Genomic DNA, 24912 nt, shown 5'->3' with positions numbered 1-24912 from the left:
TTCAAAAGTTCTGCACTTTTGTTTTCAGTTTAATAAATCTGCATTTTCCAGCTCATTCAACATTTTTATTTTTAACTCAAAATTCAGCAATTAATTCATTTCAGTGCATACATTCAGATTCAAGCATTCACACTGCAGTTTCTTCAGAAAATGCACTTTCTAGTTATTCAATGTTATTTTTGTGCAGGGAGAGCAAAAACATAAAAACTCCCTCTCAGCTTGTTCGTGGCCAAAAATGGCCACACCTTGTTTACGTTTACAAAATGCTATAAAATTAATATATATTTAAAATAAATTCCACTTTCATTGACTTAATTTTTTAAATTAGCATCAGTGCTGTTCATGAAAATCAAAATTTCATTCAAATTCAGAATTTTAACCCTTTAACTACCAGTTAGCTCACATAATCCTAAGAACTCATAAATGGAAAAAATCATAAAACCCCAATTTTTTCCCAAATAATACATGCAAACTGATTTATTTTCTAACCATGATGTAGGTTAGATGTATGTATGCAATAATTAAACCGATAAACACATTAATGAAACATGTATACTATTTGTTAATAATGAATACTTTTATTGGAGCTGGGTTTAAACCAAAGGTCTTTAGAAAACCAGAAAATGAGTTACCATGGTGATCTAACGAGCTGAGAGCCATTATTGTGACACTGTAAACTCTGACCTTCTACTTGTTACAACTCAAGAACAGTTCAGAGTTCAGTACTTGCTGTGATCCGTAGTGTTGCTGTCAGAGGTCTCAGGTTGTGACTGTGTCTGCTGAAGTATAGGTGGTAGACATGGAGTCCAACGTGTTCTTCTGCATAATGCGTGTCCATGACGTGCAGTATAACGCGCTATTAATGTTTGTTTTTCTCCTCTTTCTTTTTCATTCACACAGAGCTCAGAGTGAGGCCTGGACAAGCTGCCACTCTTCAGTGTTGGGGTCCCAGAGATGCACACATCACCCTGCTGGAGTGGAGCAGACCGGAGCTCATCTCACAGGGTTATGTGTTCTTCTTCCAAGACCAGCGCTCGTACGAGAACTACCAGCACGAGTCCTTCAAAGGCCGAGTGCAGCTGAGAGACTCATCCATGATGGATGGAGATGTTACTGTGATTGTGAGGAACGTCAGGGTCAGTGATACGGGAATATACAAGTGTGAGATTACAACCAGCAGCACCAGAAATGACGAGAGAGTCGTCAGCGAGTTCAAGCACTCCATCAACCTCACAGTCACAGACACAGGTGAGTTTGTAGAGGTTGAGCTGACTGCACAGCTGTTTATAAGGGTTGCTGTTCCATGCTCAGAGTGGTCCTCTGTGTATGCTAAAAGCAGTGCCTCATGAAATCCTCACAGCAGGCTCCAACAGTGGGCTCATTTTCCTTCTGCTTCTATGTGATGTGGAAATAGTTTTATCCAATAAGAAGCTTCCTGTTGTGGTGGGTGGATTCTTATACCACACTTGTTTACCTTACAATGTAAAGCACCTTGAGGGTTGTGATTTAAATCTGAATTAAATTAAATATTTCTGCTTGTTTTATGCATTTATTTTTGAAAGGTTCTGCACATGATAGACATCCAACAGTTTGAAAAAGAAAACAAAAGTGACACACTCTCTGTCTAAAGCTGCTGAATGGTCTTTTTCTGCTTCTGTTAACGGATAAAAGTTGTATGAAACATCAGCACAGAGATGCTACCCTGCAGTTATTAACCAAACGGCTGCAGACACATTCACTACTTACTTTTCTGACATCCAGCTCACTGCCAGCAGCTTTGACATCACCTCTACCGAATGTTACAGATATTTAAAAGTGTAAAACAAGAGCTATTTTCAGTCTGCCTGGTACCAGAGTCCTCAAACCTTTGTTTTGTTTTTTGCTCTGCAGGTTTCACAGAAGGAGAGTCCAAAGAAAGAGGACACAAGGATGGAGGAGACAAGAATCTATCTTTTTTAAATTTTGTGTTAATTCTGTCATGCGGACTCCTTGGTGTTATGGTTATTGTTACTGTAGCTGTAAATATCTACAGGAAAAAAAGTTTCTAAAGCTATGTGTATCATCATAGTATCATCTGTATGTAGCATTTCTCTTCTCTGATCCTGTAATCACAGTTACAACTTACAACAATGTCATGTTAGCAAGCAGACGATACTAACAAAGTTGCTGTGGATATCAGAGTCACAATATTTTATTAACACCTAAGAAAATTATATTAGCACTAACCTCACAAATGTGCTTCTGGAAGAATGGTCAAAATTCCCAACACACTCGTAAACCCTGATATGAATATCTATCTATCTATCTATCTATCTAGCGTGGGATAGACCCGCTCGCCTCGCAAGCAATCGAGCTGTTATTACCGTTGACAAAGCGCAGGTACACAGCTGCCATAACCCCCACTGTACACTGACCTCATTTACTGAGGTTATATTTACCGGGTTTTTATTTCCTGATGTTTGTATGTGTCATACCTGTTTCAGTCGCCAAATCTGAATTATAACTAACATTAAAAACATGTTTAAGGAGGAGAGAGAGCAAATAAATCCGATTAACAGCTGATCTTTGGGTTTTTGTTCAGTAATCAGCGTGACCTGTGTATAAACGCATAAAAGAGATAACGTTGGTGTTTCCGTCATGTAGTAACTGCTGGCTTTAACTGTACAAAGGTTGTTCGACACTATGAAACACATACAGACTTCATGATGTTCGGCTAATATTTTAATTGTGAATATTAATCATGAGGGTAAACGACCCTGTACACCACGGAACGAGGTCAGCATATCCACGATATCTTCAGCTCTCTGAGTTAACACACAGTTTCACAGCTGACTAATCTAACAGTCATCTACGAATAATTCATGGGTCATATCTATATGATTTTACTGAAAACCATCCTTATTACTACCAACTATTCCAGAGACGTGAAAGTCTACAGTATAAAGAAAAGAAAAGAACTGTCTGAGTGGTTAACTGAAGTTAACTTGGATAAATTATAGTTAAGGAGTATCACAGATAACGCCCACGTGAGCTGTGTGACTGTTCACCACTACACTGAAATCAGTAGGCTATTACTGAAATACACCTGCTATATCATAAACTATGATATAAATAGGGAGGTCCTATTAACATGTTTAGTTTTAAAGGACACCTTCCTGCCTTTAGTCTCATTCATGAGCAGTATTAGTTTTCTTCTAACATCCAGAAGTCTGCACGATGTGTTTCATAGTTTGTAACAAACCTTTGACAGTTAAACATAACATGACTGGGGAAAAAAAAAAAAAAATCACACAAATTATATGTTAACCTCATTTATTTTTAGTTAAGTAAAATCTAAAAATTCTAACAGATAGCTGGTGCTTAGAATACAGTTGAATAACTACTAAAAAACAGATGATGTAATATTTCTGTCCAGGTTGCAGTCTGCATGATGAACACGCTGTTGCAAACTCTGCTCCTCTCGGTGGAAATGCGCCTTCTCTTTCCTCTTTGTATAAAAACATTTTAAAAGTCAGTTTAATCTTAAAATTCACTGTTAAATCCAAAACACACCAGATAAAGAAAAGCGAATGGTTCAGTCTAACACATGTGCCAGTGAACCATTAAACTTCAGTAAAACTCTGCAGTTATGAAACGTAACTTTAACCTCAGCCAAACCGATTTGCTCAGTTGTAAATAAAACAGCGAAGTAAACGTGGCCCGACAGACAGAACCTGAGTGAATTAAGTCCAGCGTTTAACCACTGAGAGCTAAAACTCAGGTGAGGTTTCAAAGCTGTGTGCGGTGATTGGACATCAGCCGCTGATAAAGTGGGTTCGCCTATAAAGTGCTCTGTTGGGAAACCAGCTCCAGCAGCTCTGCGCTCGGGGGAAAAAAAAATACTTATCTTGTGCAGAAAAATGCGCCGACATTGCGTTATATCGAGCAAAGTTAAACTGTGACTATCACCAGGTAACGTGGGCGTGTTTCTTGAATTAGCAGCAGGTATTAAACAGCTGACAGGTGAGGAAGAGGATGCATGCAGGTAAACTGAGGGCCTGTTGAGCTGATCGCTGGTGTCGTGAGAAAAATGTCAGCTCGTTCTTTATGTTACAGAAGCACAGACACACAAGACCAGGCGGAAAGAGACGATCATTTGGTGAAAATGAGAATCTGCAAATGCAACATGTGGAACACGGAGAGTGGAATATGTAAACAAACCGGTTAACATAACCCCCCCCCCCAAAAAAAAACAGTTAAGCTGGAACACCGGGGCTGTGGAGAAGGGTCTGGCTGCAGCCATTGTGGAGCTCCACAGTAACCGGAAACACGTGACCTCCACAGTAACCAGAAACACGTGACCTCCACAGTAGGCAGAAATACGTTCCTGCGTGGATCATCGACTGCGGAAATCTTGCAAGTGGATCGTAAAGGTTGGGACGGAGTCTTTTATGTATAAATTTGCCGTTAATAATTATATAATTTTAGGAATCATCTAGTTTGCTTACACTGATTATGTTGGCACTTTGTTAGCGTTACAACAACTGTCATACCTCCGAAGTATCTAAACTTTAGTAAGGAATGTGTGTACTTTTGACACCTCTGGTTAGCATTTAGTGGTCAGTTTCAAACGTATTTATTTTTTGCTTGTTATTGAACTAATTTTCACTATCTGTAACATCAATGCACATTGTTCCATTTACTGCATATTGCACTATTCATGTCTTTCATTCCACCTGCAAAAACATTGTAAAGGTTGTCACAAAGAGGTTTATATATGTATAAATACTAATATTCTCTATTCCATTCTGTTCTGCTTTTTTATTGCCCAGATTTTAGTTAGCCTTTGTTAAATTGTCTGTTATATGTCAATATATACGTATGTCACAAATAAAAGTGTTTTGTAAATTATGTTTTTGTAAAGAATTTTCTCCACAAATCTCTTACATGCTAACTGTAATGTCTTATTTCTGCTAAAACCTGAACTTAAATGTGTATATGGTGTTTATCTGTTTTTCTCTCTGTTTTAGATGCTCATATCAATTTGGAGTTCTGCCTCCAAGCCAGAATTGCAGGAATGCACAACATGTTGCAGAAGACTCTTTCACTGCCCTCTGTGCCCCACTTTCAGCCCTACTGTCAAGGCAAAGATTGAGGAGCATATAAATGGACACATTAAAAATGCTTTGCCTTTCAAAAGGTATGTTGGTATTAAATATACCTCATAGTTAAAGTTATAAATATGCTCTTCATTTCAGCACTTCTACAGTCTCTTTGTTGACTTAAAAGTTGCTTTTCACATTGTACAGTTCAGTGCATTCATCAGCGAGAGAAAAAAGCATGTTTTCATTAAATATTTTTTTTTTTTCCTGTTCACCACATTTCTTGACAGCTCTTGTGATCCATACCATTTTGCTTTCATTATTGAGGATGGCTTGGATATTTTTGTTAATATGTACAATCCGATTGTTAGATAAACTGATTGCATTCTATACAACTACATTTAAATTACATGTTGTTGTTTGTTTTGTTTTTTTCTCTCTCTTACAGACAAAATGATATACCGGTGCACTTTCACTGCCCTGTCTGTAACATGACAGTAATACAGCATGGGGATATGGCAAGGCAATTTTTCTCATGTCATCATTCAGGACTGCTCCCCACTGAACTCTCCGAGGAGCCCCATCTCCCTCTCGATGTCTTGTCTCCAGTATCTAAACCATTTTCTGAATCTTCAGTAGAACATTCATGTGTTCTACCCTCTGTGCTAAATGAAACTGTGGCTTGTGGAAAGTCCTTGAAAATGAAACCCCCTCACTGTGGTCTTAGTCTTCTTAAAAAAAACTTCAAGGCTCACATGATGAGGAGGCATTCAAACAGATCAATAAATGTTTGCCTGGCCTGTCATCTGCAGTGTTTTTGTGTAGAGGGACTTCTTCCTCTTTGTTTTTCAGTTTGCAGAGGACATGGAGCTCTTTTTAAAAGCTTGTGCTGATGAGCAGGGACTATGGGTCAATGCGATGTTTGACATTTAATGGACAGGTGAAGGCACTGGCTGTTTGTTTGTGTTTTTTATGTGTTGTTGTTTGTTTTTCAGTGTACAGAATTCCAGTTAAACGTGTTATTAAATATCCACTTGTTTCCATGTCCATACTTATAGTAAAAAAATTAAGTGTAAATGCAACAGCATTGTTTATACTTGTAACTTCAGAGTAAAAAGCTTATTGTTGATATTAACATTAATATATTACCCTGTAATCAATAATATTTTTATACATTTTACGCATCAACCATCTGGGCTCTATCCTGGCCATTTGTGGCCACTTGACTTCTCTTTTTGTTTTGTTTTTTTGACGACTACACTGCAGTGGACCAAAAGAATGACATAGGTTTGATCTTAAGGATCTAATACTTGTGTGTGTTTGTGCATGACATTGCAATGCAAATATGTATTTGCAAGATAGACTGAAATAAATAATGACGCATCAAATATTACACAGACTGCAGTGAATTTTTGTTGATACTGGCTATTGAGATTTGAGTTTCCCAGTCAAACTTAGCTTTGAAGCACAAGCTAAAAACACTTTTACTCTTGTACATTTCATAACAAGACACCATAGCCAAAATATTAACAAAATATATATTAATAAAAGATTCAAAGCTGCAGCACATACAGCAACAAACACTGTTAGTAAATGTGTCCGGGAGTTTATGCAGGTGCAGAAAGTGCTGTTGCTGTAAGTAAGCCTAACAGCTTCCAGATCACTTATTTTTCTGGAAAGATGGTAGGAAGGGCATCACTGCTCATTTCTACAATCTCCCAGATCTTGGAATACAATGCCTTTGTCCCATGAAACCACTTCACACTACTAGGAGTCCACTAAAACCTATAAAGAGAGTGATCCTGGAAGAAATGGGGCACACACTAGTGACCTCAACAATTGCAAGACAGCCTTTTCCCCGATGCTCAGATGGGGAAAAAAAGGAAGTTTCATGAAAACATTAGGACTTTATCACCGTTTTATCTGAAAAGTTAATGGTAATATATAACCTAACTGGCTATAAAGAGTAAAAAATTTAGATACAATTTTGATTTTGATGAAAAGGACTGGTGCTATTTTAAAGAGTCACGTCGGTAAAAGTAGATAAATGTTTTAAGAAATATACATTTTATAGCATTTTGTGAACATACACAAAAGGTGGCCATTTTTGGCAACAAACAAGCTGAGAGAGAGTTTTATATTTTTTGCTCTCCTTGAACAAAAATAACAGTGCATAATAATCAATGTTGATGTTAATCAATTAGATGTCCCAGACTCTACTATTAATAATACAGCGGTCCCTCGTTTATCGCAGGAGTTACGTTCTAAAAATAACCCGCGGTAGGTGAAATCCATGAAGTAGTCAACTTTATTTTTTACAATGATTATAGATATTAAGACTGTAAAACCCCTCACTACATGCTTTATACACTTTTCTCAGACAGGCATGAACATTGTCACACTTTTCTCTTTTGTTTAAACACTCTTAGAGTTCAAACCTTCGTAGAAACCAAAAGGTGCATTTGAGGGTGCAAAACGTATCGTCGGCATTGTTGTGTTTGTTTGGGAGAAAACCTACAAACATACAGTACAGCACTTCAGAGTTACACTGCTAGCGATCGAAGATTTATGTAAATTCGACAAGCTAAACGCATTCTGTATTGTACAGCAGCAGTCCCCAACCTTTTTTGCACCACGGACCACTTTAATGTGAGACAATATTTTCAGGGACCGACCTTTAAGGTGTCGCGGATAAATACAACAAAAGAATAAAAAAGAAACTGTGGTATTTTGTAAATATAATAATAAACGTGACTTGAGCTGTGCGCCAACAACAATCACAGTGACATCTCTGCTTCTTAACGCTCTCTGGTCGCTATGGTAACGCGTAAATAGTTCTTTCAAAATAAGACACACAACTACAACCATACATTTCACACCGGAGCCTCAACTCTCGCGGAACGGTACCAAAGGACTCCTATTAGGGACCGCTCCTGTACAGGAGACACTGGACTAGATTGATTGACAATGGTCTACAGCAATCAGAACGCACAACACGATGTGCTGTAAAAAAAAAAAAAAAAAAAATCAGCGAAACAGCGAGTGTGGCGAAAGGTGCGCCGCGTTATAGCGAGGGACCACTGTACACTTTTGGCCACGAACAATTTAGGGGATGGTGAATTTTTTTGAACAAACCCAGAGTGTTAAAAAACCCCCCACTTAAAACCATTTTTATTTCTCAGCAGCATCAATAGTAGCAAAAACGCAATTTAGTTTTCGCTGTCAAAGTCGATTTAACTGAAGTTACGTGTTTCCGGCGACTGTGGAGGTCATGTGTATCCGGTTACTGTGGAGCTCCACAGTGGCTGCAGCCAGATGCTCTTGTGGAAAAGTGATTGTCTGCCAAAAAGTGATTGCTCATATTTACACTGCTATAAGTAACTTGTTGGGCTATAATAGTTAATATATATATATATATATATTAATATATATAATAGTAAAAGATGTCTACATTGGTACAATAACGGTAACAGAATAAAATACGTTCCCAACGTGACTTACTGGTTCTATGAACGCACACTTGCCCGCCTTAGTCCGATTCAACTCAAGTCCATAACTTGCCTGCAGCAGCGTTACTCTCCAACTACACTTTTAATTGCCACGGCAAGGAGAGAACGGGTGAGCACTCTGATTGGCTGTTGGCCCCTGGGGGAATCAAGCTCCTCCCATGCAGGTAACGCATGCCCTGGCCAGAGGACTTTTTAACATCTGTAGTGGAAATTCCTTTTGTTTGACCAACCAAACATCCCACAATTAAAAATCCACAAGCCACTGCTGCACTGAGATAATATTTCGTACGCAGGCAAAAGAAGTCCACTGTCCAAACTTGAATGTTGCATTTTTATGGTTTATTCATCCAGTTTGGCAATAACAAGATCCATTTTTGTTACTTCCTGCTGCTTCTCCTGCTCTGGTAAAAAACCATAGGCCCACCCCAGTGCATGCTGGTCCTATACCACTTTATTTATAGAAACAAAATGGCCCTGCAGGTATTACTGACTATATTAAAAAAAGGTAACACCAAACAAACAAAACATTGAAACAAATATTACCCTACAAATAAACTTGTAAATAAACCCCAAAATATAAGTAAACTAACAACAAACTTTAACAAATAAAGAACAAATAGCTCCAACACTCCGGCCCCTAATTGTGCATACAATCACAATTACCTTAAAGTCCCAAAAGGAGGAGCTTTTCCCTTAAGCAGGTCCTTAATCTTCATTGCTGATTTTCTTCAAGATGAGGCTTCCAGTAGCAAAATAAGTTTTGCCACTGGCCTTTCCAAAACACTAGTCTTTGTTTGTAGTCTCACAGAACGCACCAAGCCTTTTGCATACTGGTTTACACTTAAGACTTTCGCCAGAGGTAGGTACTCAGAAAGCCAGAACAACTCTGCCATGTACTATACCTGTTTCCACCTTTTCCTGACATGAAGATCACTTGGATCAAACAGTCCTGGTGGTAAAACTGGTTTGTTTTTCAGCAACAACAAGTGATTGGGTGTCAGTGCTTCAAGATCATTTGAGTCATCTGAAACTCTAGTAATGGGTCTGTCGTTCAATATAGCTTCAACCTCACAGAAGACTGTTTGGAGTCCTTCATCATCCAAAACTTGCTCTTTGAGAACTGAGGCTAAAATACTCTTTATTGAACGAATGAGGCGCTCCCACACACCGCCTTGGTGAGAGGCTGCTGGGATGCTAAAGTTCCATTTCATGCCATCCTGAACAAAAGCCTTTTGAATTTTGGCATGGTTCAGCTCAGTCAAACTTTCTTTCAACTCTCGATTCGCCCCAATAAAATTTGTAGCATTATCAGACCTGATGGTTGAAACTGGGCCTCGTCTACAGATGAACCTCCGCACAGCATTTATACAGGAGTCTGTATCAAGTGTACATGCAATCTCCAGATGTACTGCACGACTGGTCAAACAAGTAAAAAGAACTCCATGCCTTTTAAGGAGACTTCGTCCTCTTTTAACACTTATAGGTCCAAAATAATAAATGTATAAGAAAATATCATCAGGATATTTTTATTATCTGTGAAGATCAATTTGTTATAAAGTCACATGAGAATCAAACATTAAAAACCTATAATAATTGATACATCGTTACGTTTATATATCGATTGTTATGTAGCCCACATGTATTATCACAGCAGGGCTGACCAGCTGTACTTCCAAATGTGCTGTTGGGTGTCTTCGTGTGATCTGCATTTTGTTGAAGCAATTGGCCTGAAAGATTTGACACATTCACGGGGCTTCATCCCACCATCACTACCTCATGCTACCGGTAGTCAGACTGAGCCTAGCAAATGAAAAAAAATGGTGAAAAAACTGTCAAAAGAGGAGAAGAGAAAAAAATCTGAGTGCATCCTGATTATACTAATGTCATATCTCTTCTAAATTCCCACAGGTTTTTGTGTTGCTTACACTGAACCAGAATGAGGTTTGTGTTGCATTACAAACTGTACACTTGCTCAACAGAGGAGACACTAGCTTTACTGACAGAATTGTGATAGTGGAATTGGTGAAAGCAGTGAAGTTACAGGAGTCTGCCTGCTCGGACTACAAGACTACAGTTTTTACCAACAACCACAACACTGCAAACAGAAGCTGTCCTACAGTTTCACAGGTACATACATGCAATCAGTAGCGGTTTTAGATACGGGCGACACGGGCGGTTGCCCGGGGCGGCATCGTGGTGGGGGGCGGCATCACGGGCATCGGCAAAAAAAAAAAAAAAAAAAATGCTGCCCCGACATCATGCCAGCGCATATTGGGGATGGCATAGGTACCGATCGGTTTTCCTTCGCCCATTTGCTGGAGTAAGGGCGCCCTCCGTTTGCGAGGTGCGCCTGCTGCTTGCGGCACAGGGAGGAGAGGGCGGGGCGGCGGGGGATTCTCTGACCGGCTGGAGCAGCATCTAATAACCAACTAGCAAAATAAAACAAAATAAAAACAAACCAACAAACACGAAAACACCAGACATCATGATACAGACTTATAATTTGCACCGATGTTTTTTCGAAATTCTATACGCGAAAAGTGAGCGCGAGAGCCCTCGGTGCGCCTGCTCGCTGCTGAAGTCAAAGTAAACTTTATTGTCACCTCCGCTACATACAGTCCAGTATATAGAGAGACGAGACGACGAGGCTCCAGTTAGCAGTGCAAGTAAACAAACAATAAATATAAGAAGAGTAAGAAAATAAATATACACTTTAGGACTCGGGGTAACGGGATCAATGACAATTTAAAATTTATAATTGATGATTTAAAGTCTCACACACAACCCGTCGAAAGGGGAGGGGCCCTGCTGCTTCCAAATAGAGCACATTTCATTTATAATGTTGTAAATCCAAGCCCATTATGTATTCATGATTTGAATCCTGGGTTGTGTGAAATCTCAGAAATGCACCCTAGACAAAGTGAATCTGTGAACTAAGGTGTAGGTCTATTAGGTTATGTTGTGGTGATCCTCGAGTTGAGGGATTTGTGTTCATACTGGAGTGCAAAATTAAAACCAATGGAAGATGGACAAGAAAAGTTCAAAGCCATCAGGTGCTCAGTTTAGAAAAAAGAGAAAAGGAGGAGAAACGAGCAAAAGATACAGATAAGCAGATGTGTCATTGGATAATGGCAGGTCATCCTGAAACAATCAGAATCAGAATACTTTATTAATCCCTAAGGAAATGATGTGGATTACAGTTGCTCCAAGAAGAAATGGTAAAAATAGTAACAGTAACAGACTAAACTCCAAACAATACATTATGTTACAGTTTTTAATATTAATTAGTCATTGTTGATTTGTCTTGTTCTCATTGTATGATGAATTATGATGGCTGTTTGGTAGCCGTTTGCATACTATGCATACTCTCTCTCTCTCTTCATATGTGTGTGTGTGTGTGTGGGGGGGGGGGGGGGGGGGGGCAAACAGGCTAAGACCGCCACTGCATGCACTCTGCACTGGTCACTTCATTTTTATTAGTATTTAAGTAAAAATAAAAACCCTTACAGGTGATATTTAGTCTGTTAACATTTTTTACTTTGTTTTTAAGTATATTTTATAAATATTTTGTTTTTTTACTATTTTCTACTGTACTATTCTGCTGAGTGACTGTTTTCTGTTCGTTGAATACATTTCATTGTAATGTAGACCCTGTGCTTACTTGCATATGACAAATAAAACTGAAACTGAACTGAGAATTGGTCTGTGGCTTTCTGTCAGACTCGGGGGCGCTTCGGTGCTGGTTTTTGTCGCCATTTTCCCCTTTACCAGGTTTCAAAATGGCGCTTTTGATTTTTGTGAAAGAGACACTCTCATGACTCATTGAGTGATGCTGTTAACCAGCAAATATGAGGTATGCAGTCTGACAATGTCACGTGAACCCTGGCTGAGCAGGTATTATTTTAGTATCTGGTACCAGGTAGTATTACCTAAAGGAAAACCCTGGCGAACCATTGCAAGTTGATTCGAGTAGGTAACAGTAACAACATTAACTACCAAAGTAATAAAATTAACAACATTTAGAACAACAATAGTAGCAATAATAACAACAATGTTAACAATAACTGTAACAGCCATGGTAATAACAATAGTAAAAGTGACACTGTAACAAAAAAAACATAATTAACAACAACAATAACACCCAAAATCCATTGTTAATATCTGAGACTGCAGCTGTTTTCAAAGATGAGCTCTTCAGGCACAAACATGCAGGCTGACGTCTGTTGACTCTTCTTTAGGTAAGAAAACAAGCTTCATTTTTGAATCTCAAATGTTTCAGAGGTGTATTCAGTGAATGTATGACTTTGCACTTCATCCTGAGCTTTACATTCAAACTGGTCCAGTGCAGCTGTACAACTGTAAACACACACAGAATATGATTAAATAAATAATATATAATATATAGAGGAGCGCAGGGATGTGTTTAGCAGCCAGTTGGACATCACTGGTCAGACTGGTTACACTGTGGTGTAGGTGTGTGGGTCAGCTTCAGTGAGGAGTAGATGACTGCTGGCTCTGATGGAAGATCTGAACACAAACACACAGATTGGAGGAAGTTTAGATAAACATGAGAAAAAAAAACTGCACCGGCTCTGTTTGTTGATATCCACAAAACTGTCTTACACAAATATCAATAAATAAATCTCAGAATTCTAACAATTAATATTGAAATATATAAATATGTCCTAGTAGTAGTCAGATCTTTTATTTTTGAATGACAGAACTCTGATGCTTTGCTATATTATAAGCTCTATATTATATTATAAGCCTCTGTTTCATGAGTCCTTCCATCGTACGTCATCGTCAACCTTCTGCTGGACCATCTCTAATTCGCAATAAAATTAATCATTATTTGAAGATATACTAAGAGGCATTAACTGTGTAGCATATACTGGTTCGTTTTTACAGTAAGAAAAATGGGATTTTTTTAGGCTAGGTTTTAAGACACTCATGTTCAAACATGAATTTCTTAAAATGTGTGAAAACATGCTACAAGCTGATCATTTAAAATACACATGATTGTATCGTTAAAAGTATTTGATATATGAAGCTAACATTTCACAACAAGCAGAAAATTATGTAAAACTTTGATGATCACAGATGAAATGACTGTCTCAGCTTTATAATAGCGCCGTTCCAGTCTTACTGACCAATCAGAGCTTTTCACACCACTTTCAAATTAATACCACATTTTTTTCTTTCTATATTTACTTCATATACTTTTAGACTCACGCGCAAACCAAGATTCTTCTCCAGCAGCTGTGTGTATTTTGTGTTTAATCTCTTCATATCTTTGTAGTGAGCCTGTCAGGCTTGTGGATCATGTAATCACCTTCATGTGCTGCTGCAGGCTGAGAACTAAGATTTATTATTTGATTAAGGATTGGACCTTTTATTTTCGCAAAGGGGGGGGGGGGGTGTTGCAGCGAGCATGAAAGAGGAGCAGCTGTACCTCTCTGTCTGCAGTTTGTCTTGATGGGGATCTGTGCATAGTTGATGTCAGATGTTCTGTGCACTGAAGAATAAACTGCCGCTGGATCGCTCTCTGCAAAACATGATAAAGTCATGTGACTGACCCAGAACTCGTGTTTTAGGGTGAGAAAAGGTTTAACATTCCAGGAATACCAGCGGCAAATGTGAGGCCACAGCACAGCCTGTCTTTAACATGCAGCAACCTTAACACCTCTGCTCGGTTTAGCTCTCAAAACAGGAAACCTAATGACCACAGAGCTGCTCACTTGGCACAATGATGTAACAGTCTTACACAATGCATCATGTAAAATAAGCACTTTGCAAACCTGTGAAAGTAAAACTTTTTTTTAATTATACTTGACCTGACTAGTATGTGACAGGAGTTATATGAAGTGCTGCACCAAAGATTATTATAACCTGCAAATATTCAAAGCTACGCTAGTATAGTCCAAGAATAAAAACATGGAGCTGCTTTAATGTGAGAATTACAAGAAGGGATTTCATTGTTTCTGGCTCTGGTTCAACATCTTTAATGCAGGAGATTTTTAACAGTGGACTGAAATCTTTGTGCATTATGTGCAAGCAATTTTCAGTCCAGACAAAGAAACTGATCAACCTGACCTGATGAAAAACCAGGGGATGAACCTGCAGTCCATGCTAAAGGAACCTGAACCAAAATGCATGAAACACATGTTCTAAACCCTCAGCCATGCACCTCACAGAGCCTCATGTGGAAGCACGAGAGGATTATCGCTCTGCTGTACCTCTCATCATCTTTGACCCATTTCCATCATCTGCTGATGTTCTTCTCACTGATGAAGAGGTGGCAGCTGTCACAGCATCACTCACTGCAAAATCAAATGCAAAGATTTTCCATTAATAGCAGAACTTTAAATGCTGCTGATTCAGCAAGATTAATATTTATATGAAGGCGAAACGTGTTTAAAATGAAAAGCGAAGGAAAACCTGCAGTCAGAAACACTTTTTAAATTTTATTCTATCTTTTCTTTCAAAAAACAGGAAACTGGACTGAACTGCTCACATCAGCTTTCTTTGACCACAACTCTCACATATAACATCTCACTTCACACACACTGGAAAAACTAACCAAACTGTGTACAGGTTACAAATGTATATATTCAAATATGACATTAATCATAAAATGCTATTGTAGAAATTGATGCACAAATACAGCATGTAGCTTAGATTAAGTCATAATTAAATCTCAGTTAAAAATGTAAATGGTCTGTGGCTCAAACTGGTCCTCACAGAGACAGATGTGTGGAAATAACATGCAGCATGTGGCAGCTTTTAAGCGATTGTCTTTGCTCTGTTTCCACTTAGATGATGTTAGTGTGAGCTGTGACTGTCTGAGATGTGGGCTGTAGAAATTAGGCTCAAAGTGCCAAAAACACAAAAATGGAGATTATAATTTACTGATTTTTTAAGGTGATTTGTTTAAAAAAAACAACGGTTTGATGTGTCAACATGAAGTGTGAGCAGAATGTGTCTCACCTCCAGTTTTTCTCTGGATGCATCGTCTCAGCACTAGTAGCAGTATGACCAGCAGCAGCAACCCAGTTATGGAGAGAACAGACACCATCACAGAGAGAGGAGGAGAGGAAAAGGGGAGGAAAGGGAGGCAGTGGAGGCTGATGGAGGAGGAGAGGTGGGAGAACCTGGAATTAAATAGAAACTGAATTTCCTGGAGGAACCTACCTGAGGGATTAATAAAGTTCTATCAATCTAGCAAAAGAGTTCCAGACTTTATATTAAGAGGTTTTGGAGTTTCATCAAACTTTATAACTTTTCAGTAAAAAAAAAAGAGGGAAGAGGTGAAGAGGTTAGTTATGTGTTTTCTGTAGACTAGTCCCTGAATACTAGTTAATGATTTTAATATCAGCAGAAAGGAGCAGAGTCTTGAACATAAAGTGATTTAAATGTTTAAATTCTAATAAAAACCTACTTAAAAATAATAGGACTAAAGGGTGGATGATATAAAACGCGACCATCGATCTTTGCTTTTTAATGAGGCTTTCTTGGTCCTGTGACACACGATGAGCACATGGCTACCAGCAGCTCGATTTCTTGAAGGAAATAATGTAAAAAGTAAATTAATATGTTAAGTTGTTACCTACAGACAGTTTGCAAATCTGTTTAACTTGGAGAGAAAATGTTGTCCTTTTCCTAACATCCTGTCTTTAATGGTGAATGTTCATAATAAATATCAAATATTTATTATGAAATAATATTTTTGTTCTCATTTCAGAGTTTTTAATGAGCTGCAGGAACCCTGTGCTGTGTGAGTGGAGAACAGCCAAGTCGCCTCCTCTGATAAACCTCCACATGTACCACTGAAAACAGTTAAATTAGTTTGAATCTGAAATCAGGGCTCAAACTACTTGTTCTGAGACCATTTCTTAATTTTTCACACCAAACTGTTTAATCAGACAAACTTTACACAGAGTTCATCAAATACAACTAACGCTTTAACATTATCAGGATTTCATAAAACAAACTTCAAATCAACAGGAAGACAGCCGCAGAACATGTGGATCAAAATGAATTCATTAAAAAAACAACATGTGGACTTCAAGGATACAGTAAATACACTAAAGTGAAAGGAGGAGCCAAAAAATTGAAGGAATTTGAATTAAGTAAAAGTCACCTGTGATCTTTAAAATGGTCCTGATGTGTGCTGCTGTTTATAACTTTCAACATTTCTTTGCTGCCACTGTGAAAATGAATGTGTTCTTTGCCTAATTAAATAAATGTTACACTGACTCACTGCTTCATCTTCTGGTACAAACTGGCATTACATGGAAGTACAGCCCAAAACCAGTTTAGATTGAGTTTCTTTTTTCTGGACATAAAGTCACAGCAGGTGTTGTTTCAAAGCTGGTGGACAGATTTAGTTCATTTTGGAAGTTTTAAAAGCAACTGCTGTGAAAACATTTGCAGTTTTGGGAGAAAAGGATTTAAGAAAAGGGATTACCACAGCAAAAGTTTAAATATGAATGAAGGATTGAAATTTAACTGAGGTAACACATAAAATGAATACAACTACTAAACACTACTGTGTCCTAAGGGAACAAAGGTTAAAATGTAACAGGGATAACATTTTAGAGAATTCAAATCCCTCAAAGGAAAAAACATAAACTTGATATGCATATCTATACATGCAGCTTCCTAAACGTAACATTCAGGATTATTCACTGCAGGTCCAGAAATCAGAGCTACCTCATCAGATCCAAGTGTGACATCAGCTGACACTCTTTACAGGAGATTCCATCTGAACTCTGTGGAGCCTGATCTCAAGGTTTTTAAGTCTGACCCTGAAACCAGAAGAGGATCTTTCTCTCTCTTCAGATTCATTGTGATCCAGTGATTTCAGTCCTGCATGATCAGGCTGATGTTTGCACAGAGCAGATAATGAAGTGAATGTTTTTGCACATTGGTAACAGTGAAACAGTTTATTTACAGCGTGGGATCGTTTGTGTTCGGAGTATGGACTGAGATTCCTGAAGCTCTTGTCACACTGGTCACAGCTGAAGTTCACTTCCATGTGTGTACGTTCATGCTTGTTACGATGACCTGATTGTGAGAAGCTTTTGTCACAGTGTCTGCACTTGTATGGTGTCTCTCCTGTGTGGATTCGCTTATGCTTTTTCATTGAGCTCATGTCCAGTGTGCAAAGATGACCCACACTGGTCACAGATGTGCTTTTTGACCCCACTGTGGAAGAGGTCATGTATTTTAATGTACTTGGTGTGTGGAAGCCTCTCCCACATTCTTTGCAGTAGATCATTTTGTCTCCAGTGTGTCTACGTTGATGTAGTTTTTGGTCCCGTTGATGATTGGAAGGTTTTCTACAAAGGTCACAGAGAAACTCTTTCCCACCACCACAGTGACGACAGGGTTGAGAACTGGATCCATGTGCTTTGCTCCACTTCTAAACAAAGACAGTGTAAGTTTTTAATCTGAACGTCGCCTGAAATAAAGAGCATCTCTGCCAACGTCTGTTTACATTACAACACTCAGCTTACTGAGAGAAAATGATTCTTCATTTTTCCAAACAGTTCATTCAGTATAACTCCATAAGTTTACTGATCAGACTTCTTCCAAACAATCAGGTTAAAATTACAAGATAAAAATCAATACATCCTCACAGTAACTGCACTTGTAGAGTTACTTTCTGGTGTGGATCTGTTGGTGTTTTTTCAGCTGATGCGGATATTGAAAAGACTTTCCACACAGGCCACAGCTGTAAGGTTTAACTCCACTGTGGATGAGTTGGTGAGTTTTTAAGTGTCCAGCCAGGGTAAAAGACTTTCCACACAGGTCACAGTTGTACGCTTTAACTCCACTGTGGATGAGTTGGTGAGTTTTTAAGTGTCCAGCCAGGGTAAAAGACTTTCCACACAAGTCACAGCTGTAAGGTTTAACTCCACTGTGGAAGAGTTGGTGTGTTTTTAGGCTTCCAGCCTGGGTAAAAGACTTTCCACACAAGTCACAGCTGTAAGGTTTAACTCCACTGTGGAAGAGTTGGTGTGTTTTTAGGCTTCCAGCCTGGGTAAAAGACTTTCCACACAAGTCACAGCTGTAAGGTTTAACTCCACTGTGGAAGAGTTGGTGTGTTTTTAGGCTTCCAGCCTGGGTAAAAGACTTTCCACACAAGTCACAGTTGTACGCTTTAACTCCACTGTGGATGAGTTGGTGAGTTTTTAAGTTTCCAGCCTGGGTAAAAGACTTTCCACACAACTCACAGCTGTAAGGTTTAACTCCACTGTGGATGACTTGGTGTGTTTTTAAGCTCCCAGTCTGGATAAAAGACTTTCCACACAGGTCACAGCTGTACGCTTTAAATCCACTGTGGATGACTTGGTGTGTTTTTAGGTGTCCAGCCTGGGTAAAAGACTTTCCACACAAGTCACAACTGTACGCTTTAACTCCACTGTGGATGACTTGGTGTGTTTTCAGGCTTTGGGCCAGAGTAAAAGACTTTCCACACAGGTCACAGTTGTACGCTTTAACTCCACTGTGGATGACTTGGTGTTTATTTAGGCCTTGAGCCGAGGTAAAATCCTTCCCACACAAGTCACAACTGTAAGCTTTAACTCCACTGTGCATGACTTGGTGTGTTTTCAGGCTTTGAGCCAGGGTAAAAGACTTTCCACACAAGTCACAACTGTATGCTTTAACTCCACTGTGGATGACTTGGTGTGTTTTCAGGCTTTGAGCCAGGGTAAAAGACTTTCCACACAAGTCACAGCTGTAAGGTTTAACTCCACTGTGGATGAGTTGGTGAGTTTTTAAGCTTCCAGCCTGGGTAAAAGACTTTCCACACAACTCACAGCTGTACGCTTTAAATCCACTGTGGATGACTTGGTGTGTTTTTAGGTGTCCAGCCTGGGTAAAAGACTTTCCACACAAGTCACAACTGTATGCTTTAACTCCACTGTGGATGACTTGGTGTGTTTTCAGGCTTTGAGCCAGAGTAAAAGACTTTCCACACAAGTCACAACTGTACGCTTTAACTCCACTGTGCATGACTTGGTGTGTTTTCAGGCTTTGAGCCTGGGTAAAAGACTTTCCACACAAGTCACAACTGTATGCTTTAACTCCACTGTGGATGACTTGGTGTGTTTTCAGGCTTTGAGCCAGAGTAAAAGACTTTCCACACAAGTCACAACTGAACGCTTTAACTCCACTGTGCATTACTTGGTGTCTTTTTAAGGTTTCAGCCCGGTTAAAAGAGTTTCCACACAAGTCACAGCTGAACGGTCGCTCTCCAGTGTGGATGACCTGATGTTGTTTTAGTAAACCCTTCCCAGTAAAACCCTTCCCACACTCGTCACAGGTGTATGTTTTCTCTCCCTTTCTTCTGTGAGGTTTGTCGGCCTCCTGAGAGCGCTGACTTCTCGCTCCATGTTGGTCCTGCAGTGACAGAGATACAAACAGAGGCAGTGAGTGAAATGCAGTCGTGGAACAAACTGAAACTCCCTCCATTAGTGGAATCAAACATGTCAACAAAAACACATTGTAGGTGTGTTACCACCACCTTCTGGTGATAGTATCACATTACAATGATGTGCTACAATGAGAGTTGTAATGAAAATGACATTATTGAAGAAATATTGATCTCAGTAGAGAAACTCTTTTACTTCAGAAAAGTTTTTGAATTCAACTGATGATATTGTTGTTTCAATGTGTGTAGAGAAAATATGATCTTTGTATTTTCTTGCAACTTCTGTGGTTTTTGGTTGTGAATGTAGATTCTGTATATATGGAGCAGCCCAGGGTAGAAAAGATAAAGCTGCTGTTAATGGGTTTTTAAAAAACCAACCAGCTGTACACACAGTTTCAATAACAGTGTAACTGTGATGTTTTTCTCACCTTTTGTGTTGAAGTCATTGTTTCCTCTGTAGTGGCTGAGCTGAGTCCAAATGGCTGAAATTGTTCCTCTGCTGCACCACCACTCTTCTCCTCCTGTTACTCAGCTGGGACACAAAAAGTATACATGTGTATTTTATCCCTGACAAAAAGAAGCAGATCAAATAAACATGACTAAACTCCTCAGTGACAACAATACCTATGAAGCTTCAAGGTGAAACGACAGAAGCAACTACAAAAACAAAGTCATCAGTTGCCTACAAGAACTTGAAAGGGAAAAAATCACTGACCCCCCTGCATTTCACCGCCTTTACCCAGGGGATGCTACACCCTGTATATATGGACTTCCATAGATCCACAAAGACGGAGTCCCAATCAGTTTCAATGGTAGCAGTATAAACTCAGCCACCTACAACATTTCAAGCACCTCATTACCATCTTAGCTCCCCTAGGATGGTAATGAGGTTTTTAAAAAACATTTCGAAACTCACTTTGTTAATGTGGAATTCTAAAATTATTTTACAAATGGAGAATTTATTCTACAATTCATTATCTAAGCATCTAAGAATTCTGTATTTCGATGTGTGTGGCTATTGTGGTTCTCCATATGGTGGTACAAATAGAGGACATAGAGGAAGTGGCACACATCACCAGGGGGTACATGTTGAAGGTGTTAACAACACACAGTGTGGTTAGCTAGGTTAACTCACAAGCAGAATTTAGCTGTGCCTGACTACAATAGAGACTTTCTTCTTTAGATGTTTCTGAAACAAGAAGGTGTAGTAAACAGAGATTTGTTTCAGAAAAAGGGGTAATGTAATTAAAACAACATACATAAGCACAGAATGTTTTAATCCTACTAACACATACACACATATGCAATGAAGCTCATGAATACCAGATGGTATTTTAAGCCTGTGTTTCTGATTTTATCATCTTGTTCGGCTCACTTAGTAAGATGAGAAACGATATATGAACTAGTGGACTAATATTATATTAGGAAAGATGATTGAATGATAGCAGGGGTGAACAGAATGCAGCAGAGGGTTTAAATGAGTGAGACTAACAGATTCTTAGGTTGTTCCTGATGATCAGATAAATGATGAGTTTAAAATCCAGTGAAGGAACGAAGAAATAAAAGAGGTCAAAGATTTTAAGTTTTTAGGAATAATTGTTGATTTACGTCTTAAATTGGACAAGCATGTAAAAAAAATTGCTAAGACGGTCAAGGCTAATCTATAATAATAATAATAATGGATTGCATTTATATAGTGCTTTTCGTTACCCTCAAAGCGCTTTACAATACCACTCTCACATTCATACACTGGTGGAGGCAAGCTACAGTTGTAGCCACAGTTGCCCTGGGGCAGACTGACAGAAGCGAGGCTGCCATATCGTGCCATCGGCCCCTCTGGCCATCACCAGTAGGTAGGCAGTAGGTGAAGTGTCTTGCCCAAGGACACAACGACCGAGACTGTCCGAGCCGGGGGCTCGAACCGGCAACCTTCCAATTACAAGACGAACACCCAACTCTTGAGCCACAATCGCCCGATCTGAGTTGTTTTAAGTTAATTCGGCACTATATACCTGCTTCAGCGGCTCAGTTATTTATGCATTTGTCACGTTCCTGGGTCTTTGGACCCAGGGTTTTGAGTTCTAGTTCATTGTTGATGTTTATGGTATATGTTTAAGTTCTTTAGGTCAGCGAAGTTCATTTGGTTATTAGATTTCCCTTTTATTTTCTTCCCCTGTATTTAAGTTTCCCTCACCCTTTGTGTTTCATGCTGCGAGTCTTATGTTACCAAGTTTGTATTGTCATGTCTGCGTCTCATGTTTCCTGTTTTATTTTGAAGGTCTGTGTCCTATGTCAAATCTGTTCGATGGCATCATTTAGGGCTGCACAATTAAATGCTAGAAAATCGCGATCTCAATTCATACTTATGTGCGATCTCATTTCCAAATGACAACGATGTAAGAAAAGAAAAAAAAAAAGGAAAAAAAAGATGACGATTGTACCGCATTTTGATCCGGGACATAATCTGCATGAAAACAAGCGCTCACTCCTCCTGCTCAACAAATGACAAGGGCGGAGCCTTATGCCACGTGATACAGAAGCCAGCTGGCAGGGAAAAAACAACGGAGAGCACGTGAGAGAAACTGCCGGAGGGGAGAAAACACAATGAGTGCAGAGGAAAAGCTCGCTGATGGCGGTGAGAATGACAACCCCACTGTAACATTAATTCCAAGAAAAGGTTTTCGTTCCTCCATGTGGAAGTGTTTTGGTTTCAAAGAAAACGATGAGAGTCAAAAATATATCATTTGCAAGCTGTGTTTTGCCATAGTAGCAGCACCGCAAGCTAACACTACGAATTTGTATAACCACCTTAAACGTCACCATAAAGTGCAATATGACGAAGCTGTAAAGGCCAAGAAAGTGACAGGAGAAAATCACTCCCGGTCAACCACCCAAACATCAATAACGGGAACCTTATACAGCACTTCCCCATACCCGTCAAACTCCCCCAGGCACAAAGAAAATACAGAGGCTATCACATATCACCTGGCTAAAGATATGGCTCCCATCAACACTGTGCAAAACGAAGGATTTAGGAAAATGATCAACACGCTAAACAAACACTACACAGTGCCGTCCTGCAACTATTTTTCAAATGTTGCACTACCTGCTCTATACACGCAGTGTCGGGCAAGGGTGGAGACGGAATTACAAGCAGTACAACATTTCACGGCAACGACAGACTTATGGTCCAGCCGAACTAAGAATTATTTTGTTAATAATTGTGGTTTACATTTTAAGAAACATAGCTATTACCTACCTCTCTCATCACCTTACACACGGAAAGAATACTGTTCAAAATGTTATTCTTAGAAGTATTTTAAGGTTTTGTATGCAAGAGTAGACAAGTGAGATATTTAATGTTTTTATGTTCAGTCTCAACTGTTACAAAGTTGATGTGCAGTTAATAAGTGCAATAAATATTTATATTAGAAAAGAAAATCGTGAGAGAATTGTGATCTCAATTCTAAGCAAAAAAAAATCGTGATTCTCATTTTATGCAAAATCGTGCAGCCCTGGCATCATTGTCACATTTTAAAGATATATAATCTACTTAGTTTTAGGAGTTTTAATCATGTGTTTTCTTAAATTAGTCTTTAAATGTATAAATAGGATGGCCCCAGAGTGTCTAAATAGATACATCCAGAGACAAGATAGTAATCGTATTACTAGAAGCATTGTGAACGGAAACTGCAAGATATCATATCGCAGATCTAAATTTGGTCAATCGTCATTTTCCATAAAGGCTTGCAATCTGTGGAACACACTTCCGACCAAAATTAAATTGATTACAGACATCAGATCCTTTCCATTGAAGGTTAAAGTTTGATTAAAGGGAAATCAGAGATGTAGTCATTTTAACTAATAATTTTATTTTTATTTATTGTCTATTAATTGTAGTTGTATTTACAATGTATTTTGGCTTTATGAAAATGTATGTTTTATGGTAAAATGTATTTATTTTGATTGTAAGCCCAACAAGCGACAATTGTTGAAAATTAGCAATAGCTCTAAACTTATGTGCGTTACATCAGTTTCATGTTTTGTATGTGGACTATGTCAAACTGCACTGTCCCTTTTAAATAAATACATTCAAATTCAAATGTGTGGGAGAGGCTTTACCATGACATACACCTGGTTACATGGGAAGAAACTTATTATCTAATAGGACATTAGGGTTGTGTGAAATGTGTGTGGCTGGTGGATGAATGTTTTGGGGATTTATTTGGTGGCTAGATTTTTTTTTTTTTTACCAAGTGGAACCTGTCAATAAGTTTTGGTTTGATTTATCAGTTTAAGGAGACGAGTATGCTTTGGCAAGTCCTAAAACTAGACTTTCGTATTTTTATATTTTGTAGTATTTTCTTTTCTTTTTTCTTTTCACGTTTGAGGAGTGCACTGAGAGTTTTGTTTGAGAATCTGCTGTCCGTTAAGCAGACCTGCATGATTGGAACTAAAAGTGCTATACAACAGTGTTGCTGGAAAATGATCGTAAAGTGAGCTTCTTCACATTACAATGGGGACTGACTGGACTGATAATGGGGACAAATGGTTCACTGACTTGACAGTGATACGCAGATTTCACCTACTCCAAGCAGACATGGAAAGGGTGGATGTATGTATGTTTTTTCAGGAGCAGGAAGATGACAGCGACATCCTAGGGCCGCAGTAGCTTGTGAGCCATGCAGACTTAATCTTGCAGTTGTTAATTTCTGTGTGTATTTACCAGCGCTGTGTTATTCATGTTGTAGTGCCACATTTCTTTTCTTATAAATCATATCACATTAGTAATAGTAATATTATTCCCTCCCTTTAGTGTTCACCAGTTGTATGCATGCATGTAGAATGTTATCACAAGTGGGCCCCATGTTATTGCACCTTC

The 24912-nt window shown here is 38.9% G+C and overlaps 2 long non-coding RNA genes across 2 annotated transcripts; one reads left to right on the top strand and one right to left on the bottom strand.

Annotated features, from left to right (window-relative positions):
- The first annotated feature begins 423 nt into the window (after window positions 1–423).
- Window positions 424–6474, top strand: LOC102082905 (uncharacterized). The gene is made up of 5 exons (XR_002060936.2): window positions 424–1248; window positions 1891–2379; window positions 4096–4412; window positions 5010–5179; window positions 5530–6474. It is a non-coding gene; the product is annotated as an uncharacterized LOC102082905 (long non-coding RNA).
- A 13201-nt stretch (window positions 6475–19675) lies between these two features.
- LOC112844867 (uncharacterized) lies at window positions 19676–21762 on the bottom strand. The gene is made up of 2 exons (XR_003217620.1): window positions 20459–21762; window positions 19676–19999 (listed from the first exon to the last, which is right to left on the bottom strand). It is a non-coding gene; the product is annotated as an uncharacterized LOC112844867 (long non-coding RNA).
- Window positions 21763–24912: the final 3150 nt, after the last annotated feature.

The sequence above is a fragment of the Oreochromis niloticus genome, unplaced genomic scaffold, assembly GCF_001858045.2.
Source record: "Oreochromis niloticus isolate F11D_XX unplaced genomic scaffold, O_niloticus_UMD_NMBU tig00001759_pilon, whole genome shotgun sequence".
NCBI lineage: Eukaryota > Metazoa > Chordata > Actinopteri > Cichliformes > Cichlidae > Oreochromis > Oreochromis niloticus.
The sequence above is the reverse complement of the archived record's forward strand: the minus strand, read 5'-3'. Positions and strand labels throughout refer to the sequence as shown.